This window comes from Podarcis gaigeae (assembly GCF_964106915.1).
Source record: "Podarcis gaigeae genome assembly, chromosome: 4".
Taxonomy (NCBI): Eukaryota; Metazoa; Chordata; class Lepidosauria; order Squamata; family Lacertidae; genus Podarcis; species Podarcis gaigeae.
In genome coordinates, this window is record NC_139677.1 from 83,226,870 (window position 1) to 83,240,604 (window position 13,735).

At 43.1% G+C, this 13,735-nt stretch overlaps 1 protein-coding gene across 5 annotated transcripts in view; it reads left to right on the forward strand.

The window, feature by feature from the left end:
• The window catches only part of SACS (sacsin molecular chaperone), a 76,025-nt gene that overhangs the window by 19,641 nt on the left and 42,649 nt on the right, over nucleotides 1-13,735 (forward strand). For 2 of the 5 annotated variants that reach the window (XM_083735713.1, XM_083735717.1), the window contains exon 1: nucleotides 756-985. The exons of 2 other annotated variants lie outside the window; for them this stretch is intronic. The gene's annotated coding sequence lies outside the window, so the exon portion shown is untranslated. Of the gene's footprint in view, nucleotides 1-755; nucleotides 986-12,797; nucleotides 13,257-13,735 lie in introns of those variants that run through there. One more of the 5 variants, XM_083735714.1, reaches the window with a different exon arrangement.

The window sequence follows — 13,735 nt, forward strand, 5'->3', positions numbered from 1 at the left end:
TGAGTACAGCCCTTGAGACTATTCACAAGCTAAGATGTTTCCCCAGGCCACACCCCTCACCTGCCCTGCTCTGTGTCTTCCTTCAGAAGGTTGCCTATGAAGGAACGTGCCCTTTAGGCTGCAGGAAGTTCCTGACTCCTCTGTCTGAATTCCAAAGCAATACAGTGGTACCTCTGGTTGCAAACGGGATCCGTTTCGGAGGCCCGTTCACAACATGAAAAGCCTGCAACCCGAAGCGCCGTATCTGCTCAGTTGTGTGGTGCGATTTGGTGCTTGTGCGCATGCGTGAGCGGTGAAACCCGGAAGTAACCCATTCCAGTACCTCCGGGTCTCCGCGGGACGCAACCTGAAGAAACATAACATGAAGCAAACGTAACATGAGGTATGACTGTACTGTAATGCTGGAACAGAGCTAAACTGTTGTTAATGTATATAAAAACGATTATGCCAGAAAAAGAGAAAGAAAGACACAAACAAAAAGCATAGTTGGTGCAAAATAATTTCCATATGTCATTTTTTAAATACAGAAAGGAGAAGAAGCCTTTCATTTACTGTATAATAATCTAGTGACTAAATTTAAACCTTTATCGTTCTGGTGACATCTTGCCCTTGCAACTTTAAAGTAACAGATGCCCTGGTTGACTGTGATCTGTATAGAGGTGCAAGATTAGTGATACTATAGCCCTTTAAAAAAAAAACCCAGGAGGTGGGGGGAGAGAGGAAGGAAGGAAGGGGGAGCCAGAGTCTTTGCTGCATTGATCTACTTTAGATAGGCTAAAGCAGCAGCCGCCTTCACGCATGGCTCTGGGAAAACAGCTGATTTCACAAACGGCATCCTTTCTTCTCAAGTTGCAGTTGCAGTCAAACGCAAACCGTCCATGGAAGAAATGATATAACCCTCTGGTCGGTATGTGGATGGCCTTTATAGAGAAACAGTAAAACATTGTAGCCGGCTAGTGCTGATGCTGCCTGTTCCACTGCTGATGTAAGTACTGACTTGGTAGAAAACTGCTCAGTCACTGCAGTTGCTTGGGCGAGATTTTATAGGATGCACCACTAGCCTGCTTGTATTGTCCTTAATGCAAAGGGAATTGCTTATTACTTCAAGCAAGGGCTCCACTGTTTTGCCTGTAAACCCAGGAAGGTTTCTTGCTCGTTTTCTTTTCATGACTTGTAAGATGCAAGGTGTTCAAGGGTGGGTGGAATATGGGGATTTATTGATCTGCTTTTGTCTTTATTGAACTCCGAATGAGGAAAATGTTAAGATTGTCATAGACTTGTAAATAGATTTTTGTGAAAATATGAGGCAGACACAGCCCATCAAGCAATACTCCAGTGCAACCTCTATCAACTTTAGTGGGGCTTATAGGGGACACGTAGCAGTAGTGTTTCGTGGATTGGGGCCATGGGCAGCAGCTCAGAGGTTGATGGTTCATCATGCAGCCTTTGTTTGAAATGACAATGGGTACCTTTCTAGAGCCTTGATATAGTCCTTACACAACTGACTGTAACAATGAACATTTCTCTCTCTGCTCCTCTCCCTGGTTTTAATAACAAGTCATTTTCCTTAGCAGTGACTTTGTGAATGTTTTTACCACCACCCCCCCCATCTTGGCAGATTTTCTCCATAAATCTTTTCAAAACAGATGTCAAGCATGACTGATGTGACTAGAGTTCCTGAGTTTTTTGTTCCAATTTTTAAAATTGTTTTGAAAAAGCTAGCAATTGTATTTTGGAGATTAACCTTTTCTCGTATGGAAACCTCGCAGTATGCCATGTGTTTTGGCAGCTGTCTTTCAGCTATGGATTTTCTTTTGTCTACAGGCATGAAATTATGTATTCTTAGTAACAGGTGAAAAAAGGATAGGCTTTCTGCTGCATATGGAGACAATTGTTCTGTAATGAGTATTCTAATTGCAGCTGACCATTCCTTCCCCATAGTATGTCGAATGGATTCCCGTTGGCCCAGCTGTATCCTTAGTCACTTAGTAAGGAAGGAAACAAAGGATGGTATACTATTTTTCCTCTCTTTCTTTCCTCTATAAGATTTTTATTTTTAAAGCCTTACTAAGCGCTAGGAACCCTACCCAAATCCCACTGAAAATTGTTATTAACTTGAGACAGAGTAGGATGAGGCTATTCTCTCCATCATTGTCCTAAATAGGTCTAATAGGTCTTTATGCAGATTCCTGGGGGATCAGGTGTCTCAGAGGGTGATGGAAGGTGGCCCTATTCCAATGCATTCATCCTGTTCCACAACACATAGTCCCAAACAATTTCCCTTATCATACTGCATGTCATAAACTGGCTGGATGCGGAGGAGTGGTAGAAGACACCAGCTGGGGAACCCCCAGAGGAGGAAGGCTCAGAGCCAGGGTGGTGGGATGACGATGAGTAGTCAGAGCGAGAAGAGAGAGCAGAGTGGGAGGAGGAGGTGTCGGAAGCTGAAGAGGTAACAGAGTTTAGTGAGCAGGAAGAGGCTGGGCAGAGAGCGGTTCAGAATCAGAGGCAGCAGCAGAGAGGGGTCAAGAGGCAGAACAGAGGCAGGCTGCTGCAGAGGTATAGCGTTTGGGTGTCTGTGGCCCTGGGCACAATTTTGTGAGGGGGCGCAAACAGGTGCCCCACAGCAGGCTCCTTCTTCAGAGCCTGGCTGCAAGCGAGAAGGAGCTAAGCCTTGACTGGGCGTTTGTGCCTGGCTGCATCTCTGCCCCTGGGTCAGGCCTGACCCAGGGGAGGAGAGCAGGACAATGGGCAGCAATGCTGCCACCCACCCAACTTGGCCGTGGCATGCCTTGCGCCCAGCCGCAGCAGCTCCGCCACCAGGGCAGGCCTGACCGGTGGTGGAGAGAAGAAGGAGAGTGGGTGGCAGCTTCCCTGCCCCTCTCCTCCCCTGGACTGTGGTGCCCAGAAAGTTGCCCCCGCCTCCCCTGTGGGAGCCCTCCGCACACCTGCCCCGGGTAGTGTGGGCATATGCTCTGCTGCTGGGCTGCTGAAGAAGCCAAGGAATCTCCCCTTCCCCCGCTACACTCAGCTCCCCTCCCCCCTGGTATCCCATAACATGGAGAGGAATGAAAAGGGCAGAGCAAAGAGAGAAGACAAAGGAGCCGTAGGCTGCTGGAGAATGACCTGGGGAGAAACCTTAGAGAGCAGTGAGAAGGCAGGGACCTTCGGTCCTCACAATTGGTTCATTGGGGCAAGACCTACTAGGAAGAGTTGCTGTGATCATTAGGCCCGCACTGTTTTGTTTTGTTTTAATAAATAACTAACTTCACTGACACTAGGTGTTTATTGCTGGTTTGCACCAGCCTCCGGTTATAGCCCTAGGGAACTCAGCAGAACATCAGTCTTCAGCTATTTTATTATTATTATTATTATTATTATTATTATTATTTATTATAAGGATATTGGGCACTATTCTATAATGCATGCTTCTACAATTATATTGAGCGAACAATAATCACAGGGGAAACCTGTGATTCTAGTATGATGATGAGGCCGACAAAATTAATTACAGTCATACCTCGGGTTGTGAACGTGATCCGTGCGGGAGGCACATTCGCAACCCACAGCGTTTGCAACCCACAGGGCCCCATCTGCGCATGCGCGCAATGATTCAGCACTTCTGCGCATGCATGAGCGCCAAACCCGGAAGTAACCCGTTCCAGTACTTCTGGGTTTGGCGCAGTCCTCAACCCGAAAACGCACAACCTGCAGCATTCGTAACCCGAGGTATGACTGTAATTAATTAGTAGCCCACTCGGCTGGCTTCTCCCAGCCACTCTGGGCAGCTTCCAACAAATATAAAACCACAGCAACACACCACACATTAAAATCTTCCCTATATAGGGAAATGTTCACCCACTGGCAATGCACATTTTTCAAGCTTTCTGATGTGTGCAGATTCTGCTTCTAGCAGTTGCCTAACTTGAGCCAAATCCCAGGCAGCCTCTGAAGAAAGGTAATAGCCCATCCCTGATGTTAGAGATCTAGTATGCCATTATAGTGCAGGGGTTGCTCATGTGGTGCCCTCTGGGTGTTGCTGGACTTCTGCTTCCACCAACCCATTCAGCATAGCCATTGGTGAGGGATGATGGGAGTGGTGGCTCAACATCTGGAAAAGCACTATGATGAATACTAGCAACAAGGTTGGCCTTCAGTCAGGGAGTTCCTAGTTCAAATCTGCCCAGCCACAAAATTTGCTGGCTGAACTTAGGCCTGTCACTAACCCACCTCACAGCATTTCTGTGAGGATTAATTTGTGGTTTATTCTCTTGGTTTTTTATCCTAGGATTTACAGAAGGCATAGTCAAACTCCAGCCCTCCAGATGTTTGGGACTACAATTCACATCATCCCTGACCACTGGTCCTGTTAGCTAGGGATGATGGGAATTGTAGTTCCAAACATCTGGAGGGCTGGAGTTTGCCTATGCCTGATTTACAGAGTGTTGTACAGATTAAAAATGTAATTACCTTTAAACGTTATGTTGCTCACCACCCCAATCTCTGAGTGGTGTGAGATTCCATGGATATACAACCTGAATCTATGATGGAGGGGTTCGCAACATTAACACCCTAAAAGGGTCTTCTTTCTTTCATAGCCACAACCTTGGATTCAAACAGAAACCAAACATTGTGCTTTCTCTGCCTTTTCCATCTGACAACCAATTTTCCCTAAGGTCACATCACAGCCAACTCTCAACTCTAAACTCAGGGTTTTGTCCTCTATCTAGGAGCTCAAGGTGGGGTCCCACCCATTTGCCATCTGGCATAGAACCCCCTCTCCTTAGCTTTCTTAATGGGTGATCACATTTCCGTTTTTTCTTTAATGGCTCCTTACCCCATGTGATTATCTCATCAGGAAACTATCCTGGCTTCTATTTTAACACTTCCTGAATCCAGGGGTTCAGTGTCTGTCACCCAGTTTAACACTCCAGGCCTTGAGTAAAATTCTAACACTTACTAGATCTAGGAATTATGGGTGCCTGGCAACCCCAAACTCATAACAATAATGTAAGTAGCAGCAGCACAGTTTAAGGGCATAAAACGTATAGATCTCCAACATAAGACAGAACCAGAAACAGTCAGTATAAAAAGCTTGGATGAATAGTGTGGTGGTTGTTTACGCTTCTCTGAAAAATGACTGAAAAGTCCCTTGGTGGGCAGGGGAGGATGCAACTTCTGTAGAAGTATGACAGGTATGTTCTATTTGGAAACCTCTAGCCCTCCAGACGTCATTGGGCCCCAATTCCCATTAACCCCAGCTAGTGTGACCAATGCTCAGGAATGATAGGAGCTGTATCCATTGGGGCAAATGGGGCACTGCTCCACCATCTTCAGTCTGCTCTCAGCTAGCCTCCAACTGCCTGCATTCTCACAGCTGTCAACATCCTCTTCCTTAGTCTCTGTCGCCCTTGCAGAATTCAGGACGAAGGAGGATGGGGACAGAACTAGAGCTTGGTGGCTCTGCCTGACATTGGCTCTGGCTCCCCCTACTGTTGGTCTCCCAACCTTCTGTCCTACTAGTCTCAATGGACACCAGAACTACATGACCTGAAGAGTCAGATGATCCTCTGCACAGTGCACTGGAGAGGAGTATTTTCTACCCACGGACTGCAGTTTCCTCATTCTAGGATTCTGCATAAACACCCCATACCAGGCCTGTTGGCTGGGAAGTGCACAGGAAAGTCCTGTTCCCACCACCCTGCTAAATAAAATATGGTCCTGGTCAGCTTCTCCATTTCCTAATTTGATCTTTCTGTGGCTATTTCCAATATATGTCTATATCAAAAACCTTAACCGTGCTTCTCTCCCCCCCACCCCCACCCCGGATATATAAGATTCTTGTAGACCTGCTTTTACAGAGTACGTTTTCAAAAACCAGAGTTATCTACTGCTCCTGTCCTGCTACTCATTCTTCCTCTATTCCCTCCTTTGGAAGAGCTGAGGTCTTTGCTGTGGTTTTGCCCCGAGCTATTTAGCTCCCACTGCAGATTATAAGTGAAAAGTGTCCTGTGTGGTATTGTAATAGGTCAGGACATTGATTGGGGACTATGCCACAGCAAATCTGTTACATCTTTAAAATTTCATGGGAGCCTTCTTTGTGTTTGCTGTGGCAGACTAATGTGGCAACGCATCTGGAACCATTCCAGTGTTTAGCAGAAAGTAAGCTCAGACAAGTTATGCAGTGCCAGAGAGTTGTGCAAGGCATGGCAAAGAAGACATTTTATTTTTAATGAGTGGAAGTGTCGGGAAATAATGTCTGTGTGTTTCACTGGGCTGGGACACTGAATGTCCCAGGAACCATTCAACAAGGGGAGCATCCCCTCATCTCAGACTCTCTGAATCCCCATTTATCACTCTTAGTACTTAAACTTTGCATACATAAATTTTAAATGTAAATTTGTAATTTTATATGTAAATTTTAAGGTGAACTTAGCTATTTCACAGTTTCTGAATTTTGCAATGTAGTTCTTCGGGCAAGGAATGTGTACAAAAATACCTATACTAGGATAAAGTGTGCATAGATTAGTGAAAATTACATGTAAAAATGCATTGTACAGTCATACCTCGGGTTGCGAATGTGATCCGTGTGGGAGGTACGTTCGTAAGCCGCAGCGTTCGCAACCCACACCACCGCTTCTGCGCATGTGCGCGACACGATTCGGCGCTTCTGCACATGCATGTGACGTCATTTTGTGGTTCTGCGCATGCGTGAGCGCCGAAACCCGGAAGTAACCCGTTCTGGTACTTCTGGGTTCAGCGCAGTCCGCAACCCGAAAACGCGCAACCCGCAGCGTTCGTAAACCGAGGTATGACTATATTGAGGAATATTGCTTTGCAAAAATGCATACACTTGGGAAAATTGCATTGAAAACATGTATATTAGGTAGTTAATATTAGGCACCTCCTGGTAGGGCTGGGAATGCCCCTTTATGAAAACCTGGAGAGATGCTGCCAGCCAGTGTCAACAATACTGAGCTGGATGGTGCATTTTTGAAAAATGATGATCCTCTGTTTTTGCACCTGTATATTGAGGAGTGATTTCAATTCAGCCCTATGTGCAAAGTTCTGAATTTGTTTTCCTCACTCTCTCCTATGAGAAAAGCAAACACTTGGTACATCTAGCATGTGACACCCAAAGCCACTTGGAGTGTTTCTCTGTCAAGAGAATGTGAAATGCCTGCCTGCCAAGGGCTCCGGATTGCTGCCAATCTGTTTAAGAATCAAATTAATAGATGCAGAACTGCCCTCTTTGTGATTGCATATTTAGGTTACTGGCTTAGCTGCACACACTCTTTCTCTGTACACACACACACACACACACACCCCACAAAAAGAAAGAGAGAGAGAGAGATTTCAGAGAGGAAAAATGATTCCCCAAATATAGAAATAAGGGTCAAATTCTTAACTCTTTTAAAGCAGACCTTTTTAGATAACAAGTTTACAGAACTTGATGGACACACAAACCAATTATCAATCAATTATTTATTTATTCAGTTGCTGAGAAACACAAGGAGATATGCACTGTAATTTGTTGAATGGTCTTTCTCTGCTGGAGATTTGTCTTCAAATTGTTCCCAGGAGTTTATTTTTAATGCTCTAATAATGCTGCTGCTCAACAGACATTCCCAAAGGGAGGTGAATGGAGTTCGGTTCGGTTCAGTGTAGTGGTTAAGAGCGGTAGTCTCGTAATCTGGTGAACCAGGTTCGATTCCCTGCTCCCCCACCTGCAGCTGCTGGGTGACCTTGGGCCAGTCACACTTCTCTGAAGTCTCAGCCCCACTCACCTCACAGAGTGTTTGTTGTGGGGGAGGAAGGGAAAGGAGAATGTTAGCCACTCTGAGACTCCTTTGGGTAGTGATAAAGTGGGATATCAAATCCAAACTCCTCCTCCTCCTCCTCTTCTTCTTTTGCATTAAACCAAGAAGGCAAGCATTAATCCTTTAAAGTCCAGAAAACCAGAGTTCTATCATAATACATTAAAAATCACATAGCAGCCGCATGACTCCTGATTTTGATCAGGTTCACAGTGTGAGAAGAGCGGGAAGATTCCTCATGAAAATATAAGATGCCCATAAGAATTTTCCTCCCAGAGGAAATGGCAGCCGAGGAAGACTTTTTCTACAAAAATAATGCGTATGGGTTAAAGGCCATGCACTGAGGTATGGATTTTATGACAAAAAAGTAGAATACAATATCAGTAAGCATATAAACTGTTGTCATTACAGATTTCTTAATAAAACTCATTACTATGCAGCATTTATATTGCCTGGATTGCTTCTGTGGCCCCTTTTCTCTGCAACTGTCACTAATGTTTTGTGGAGAATACATCTAATGGTGCTCTTCCATACTTTTAAATACTTAGCTTGTGGTGATTTTTTGTTTCTTGAAATGAAAGTTTCAGCCTCTATGATATGAGCAGTATTTTGGGACTCTGGTGCTTTGAATTAAAACTTCCTTGGTTTTTCATTTTCTGTTAAAAGAGTTTTTTATTGCTTACTGTTGGCTTACTGAAGAATGGCTAGACTCTTACCTCCCCCCCTGTCCATTGTCAGTTTCTGTTCCTCCAGATTACTGGCTGTAGTGAAAGCTTTAACAGCTTATTTCCTCATGTTTTTTCCAATTTTCCTTTTAAAATAGTGAAATAAAACTACTTCACTATAAAAATGCAAAGGAAAAACAGCAAAGAAACCAATGATTACAGTCTTACCCTCCATCTCCACCAATGGGAACAGAAACTGACAATGAAGTCATTTTACAGAGAAGGGGCGGAATTTAATGGTATTCACCAGTAATCTCCCAGCCATGATTCATAGAAAGCACTAGAATGTGCAGAACCCGGAAACAGGAATTTTTTAGTTAATATTGGGAAGGATCTTTGCTAAATGCAATATAAAAAAGGTAAAGGGACCCCTGACACTTTATGAGTAAACATTATCGAAGGAAGCTGACTGTAGGAAGGACTGAATAATATAGCATGATATTAATGGTTTTTGGGGGGGGGGTGGATCTACACACAGGAGAAAACCGCTATAAATGTCATAAATTAAATTGTTTTAACAAAAGAAGAAGAAAAAAACCATGTAAAATCACATAGAAAAGTTTTCTGCTCTACAACGCCATCTGGTGTTGCATGTTTATAAGACATTTAAAACTAATTTTTTTGACTAATGTAGCTGAGTCCTGGGACCATTGTTTTAATTCATCTTCTAGCTACCGTAATTACAGAAAAGCAATGGCTCAGTAATGCTGCATGGCTCTACTGGTATCTCTTCTTTATAGCCAGCCATAGCTTGTATATCATTTTAGTTGCTGCCACAAAAATCCGGATTCTTCCACATTGAACTGTAGGCAAAATGAATGGACTTGTTTGATGTTTCAAACTTTATCTTTTCATGTTAAATGTATGCTTGCACATTCAGGTATGGATGCATAGAGTGGCTCAAAATAAAGCGCAAATAAACACAAGAAAATAAATATATTCCTTCATGTGTTCCAAAAGCTATTGGGTGATTTCCCAAGTAGTTAATAATGACAAGTTAGCCCTTTTCTAATTATTTTGTCAGTTGCAGCTTTCACCATCCCCAAACATCTAGTGCGTCCAATAAAACAACAACAGACAAACTTGTTTCAACGTCCTAATTGAGTTGGGAAGGTAAGATTGAGTTGCCCATGGATGAGTAGTAGCAGCTCATTGGAACTGATGGTTCGGAGTTCACTGAAAGGTGAGCAAGAGAGCTACGAACTGGTAACCTTAGGAGGGAGCAGCTGGCTAGTGCATCTGTGAGAATGAGGAGGAGGCCCCCAGTGGGGCACAAGACACAACAGGCCCACATAATGTTGTCTGTTGTCTGTTGCTGGTTCTGGTATTTGTAGGATCTGGAGCTGGTGTAGGATGCAGGGCCAGATTGTATCCAGTTTGTCTTAAATGACTAGGCTGTAAGGGGGACCATGGGTTCATTATTTGCATAGTTTTAGGATGAGATGAGGATAGAGTGGTAGAAGCTCCCATTTTGGATTTAAATTGCCCATTTCTTGCTTGCATCAGTGTGTACACACCATAACGTCCAAGATCACAGTATCTTGAGGCAACATTTTAAAACACAATGCTATTGGTATTGTTGTTGGTGCTGAACCAATTTGATTTTGTATACTATGCTACTTGGACTAGGATTCCCAAACTGGTTATTTTTTTTAAAGGCAAATGGATGGTTGGTTTATTTTTTATTTATCTTTGGGGCGGGGGGTTGAGGGAGTTGTCTTGTTTTATATGTTTCGGGGTGTGTAGGGTCTCCCTGTTTTGGGGGGTGGGGGGAGGTCTGAGCAGTTTTTCCTCTGGAAAGTGGGTATGCTGTAGTGTCCACAACAGTATCTTAGATTTCTAAAAAAAATACCCTCAAGCCCGAAAATGTTGGGGACCCCTGTTGTAACCTGTATTCATGAATGCATAAATTCTGGATGGTGTCAAAAACACTGGGTACTGTATCTCACCCTTGGCCAAAGCTTAAACAGAATAAGGATATGAGGGATGTTAGCTGCACCAAGTTATTAGCTGTGTTGATTGATCATTTAAATCTACAAGTAAATGCAACAAAGAAATTGTAGATGGTGGTGATGTAATTACGAACAGTACTTAGTGCTAGAAAGTATAATCTAGTTGAATTCTGCATTTCTGCTGCGTCCAAACCATAAAATGCAAGAAAATACTCTGTATATCTGAAATACTGCTGTGCTGTATATTTTCCCTTTCCTTCCTAACCCATGAAAAAATATAAATGTACAAGACATTCATTTCTAGCACAAACTAATGGTACGTGGGTGGCTCTGTGGCCTAAACCACCGAACCTCTTGGGCTTGCCGATTCTAAGTTTGGCAGTTTGAATCCGTGTGATGGGGTGAGCTCCCGCTGCTTTGTCCCAGCTCCTGCCAACCTAACAGTTTGAAAGCATACCAGCACGAATAGATAAATAGGTATCACTGTGGCGGGAAGGTAAACAGCATTTCCGTGTGCTCTGGCACTCATCACAGTGTTTCATGTGCCAGATGCAGTTTAGTCATGCTGGCCACATGACCCGGAAAAGCTGTCTGGGGACAAATGCCCCAGTTCTGCGCCCCATAGTTGAATTTGACTGGACTTAATTGTCCAGGGGTCCTTTATCTTTTTTACCTTTTCTAATTAAAACACTGTCTAGACTGTCCCTCCAGCTCTACATTTGCCCTGTGTCTGCCTACTGTTTTAATTCAACACCCATAACAGTTACATGTACACACCCCTTGGCCTAAATGGTAAAGTGTGTCCAGATGTTTGCTTTTATTACTATTTCCACATTTAAAAGGTCTAATGAAATGGTTATACAAAGCTATCTATAGGCCTGTTCAGAGGTAATGATTCCTTATTACAAATTATTCTAAATTGTTGATTAAAAGGTTGGAACTAGTCCCTGGAACACTTTGTCTGAAGATGTGCAGCTTTCCTGAATGGGGTGGATAGCTGCAGTAAAAATGAGGATCTTACTGAAAACTGTACTTGTGTTTTGGATTCTGTTAATATCTATCTATCTATCTATCTATCTATCTATCTATCTATCTCTTGACAATGTCAAAGCTGAACTAGATTCAATAGCATATTGAGGAACTGATTTGGAATACTGAAATTCCTAGGGTTAAAATTCTGTAGTGCAAGAAAATACTTTTGAAAAAAAAAATAAAGGATCCATACTTAATCAAATATTAGCACAAGATTTAACTTCAGGATCATAGTGGATGGAACCTAGCATAGTTTTGCAGTATTCTGTGTATGAAAGATCAGTCACCCCCCATGAAAAAATGTTGTTGTATATTTAAAGAAAATTCTGAGAAGTGTCCTTTTTAGGGTAATGGAGAGAAAAATCAAAGACAATTAATTATTAAAAATGTCTTCTGAGAAATTTCAGCTTTGCTCAAGTATCAACAGCACACAATGCAGAACTAAAAATATTTTTTTGGCAAAAGAAAACCTTCAAAAATATGGCCCAATTGTACACCCAGAGTTCCTTTTAACACTTTTCTTTAAAAATCCCACAAAGATTCAGTTGCTGTCATTAATATCGGCTTTCAGCACATGTGACCTGGAATGGTGTTTAATCGCACAAGACAAGCAATTGAACATTCTAATCTTTGAGGGGTGGTTGTGTCTCTTTTAAAAATGCATCTGTGGCATGCAGCAAAGTTGTGGCCCTAATCTCCAATATTGCTAGAGACACATTTTCAGCATAGTACAAGTTTCAGATGCCATGTGGAATTCATACATCAAAAGGCGAGAGTCACTCAGCTAAATTTCCTGGCTAAATATGTACACCATGTAGCTACATGTGGTCGTGTTTTTTGGGGGAGTGGGCTTTCATGCCATTCTTCTTATGTCAGCAAATGGTATACAGCTGGGAATTTTCTGGGCCTCGTTTGGCTGAAAAGACCTGTGGTTTATTAATAATGAATTCTTTCCTGAGTTCTACTTAGTTTTTTTATTACAAGCCTATGGTAATGCTTACAAAATATTTGCAACTTGCAACCGGGCATCTTGAACTGTGGTATGACTCTGTTTCTTCATGGCAGTTTGAATATTTTAGGACCTCATCTTGCAACATATTTCATCTGGCAACTGAGCAAGCCCCCCAAAGTAGAAATAGTGTAGGTGCACATATGCAATTTCCCACGTGACCCACTACAGAAAATTACAATATAAATGTAATGAATCTTCCCGTTTCTAGCTTCTGACAGTTAAGAAAAAGGGAGCCTCACTAATGATCTACCGGTATCTACAACTGGTCTAGACGGATGACTCATGTGGTCCACCCTCCTGGCTATTGTCTCATTTCTCCTTCACAGTATAATGGTATAGTTAGGTAATTTTACACTCTGGACTTAATAGCATTTTAGGTGATCCTCTCTTCAGATGATAATCTGCATTACTTTTGCTTTACATACTTTGAAATGTGGCAGGTCAGCACTGCTATACTTGAGGGCTGCTCTGTTCATTCTGCTGAGTGAGGCTCTGGACTTCTGCTCCAAAGCCCTGCCCTGATGACACCATTACCAGCAAAGCCTTTTAAAAAATAGTTTTAATAGTGAAAATGTGCCATTACACTCATGAACCACCAACTCCGCCTGCTACTTTGTTTTTGCAGAAATGAAAGCCAGCTGCTTCATGTTCTGAGGACTTGGCTGCAATACCTTCTCAGTTTCCTTTTATTCTACCATGCTGAAGCAAAACAATGGAGGTGTGCATAAATGCAAATGTATATTTGGATGTATGCTATCAAGCTCATTGTGCTTTTGTAGGAGGGAGGAACTCACCAACAGCGTGAGTGCTTATGAACAGGATCCTGCCATCAGGAGGAAAGGCGATTTTTGCCAATTCTTGCTGCCCCCTAAGCCCCTAGCCCCATTTGTCATGTTGATCCAGAATGTTCTCACTGTAATTCACGGCAGATTATCAGAGGGTAGAAGGGACTGAGTGGGGAATTCAGTGAAAGTTACCTCCCCTTTCTGCTGCTGGGTCAGCTGTCTTGGATGCAAGAATAGGGTTTCAGTGGGGCTAAAGGCTGGTTGGCTGGCAGCCAGATCATTATGAGGGAGAGACAGTGAGATGTGATTCCCCGGCCCATGAATGAATGGAATACTCATTACGGTTGGCAGCTCCGTGTGTCTGAAGTTTCTTTGGTCTGACCCAGGGGTGCTGGCACATGTTTTAATGAGC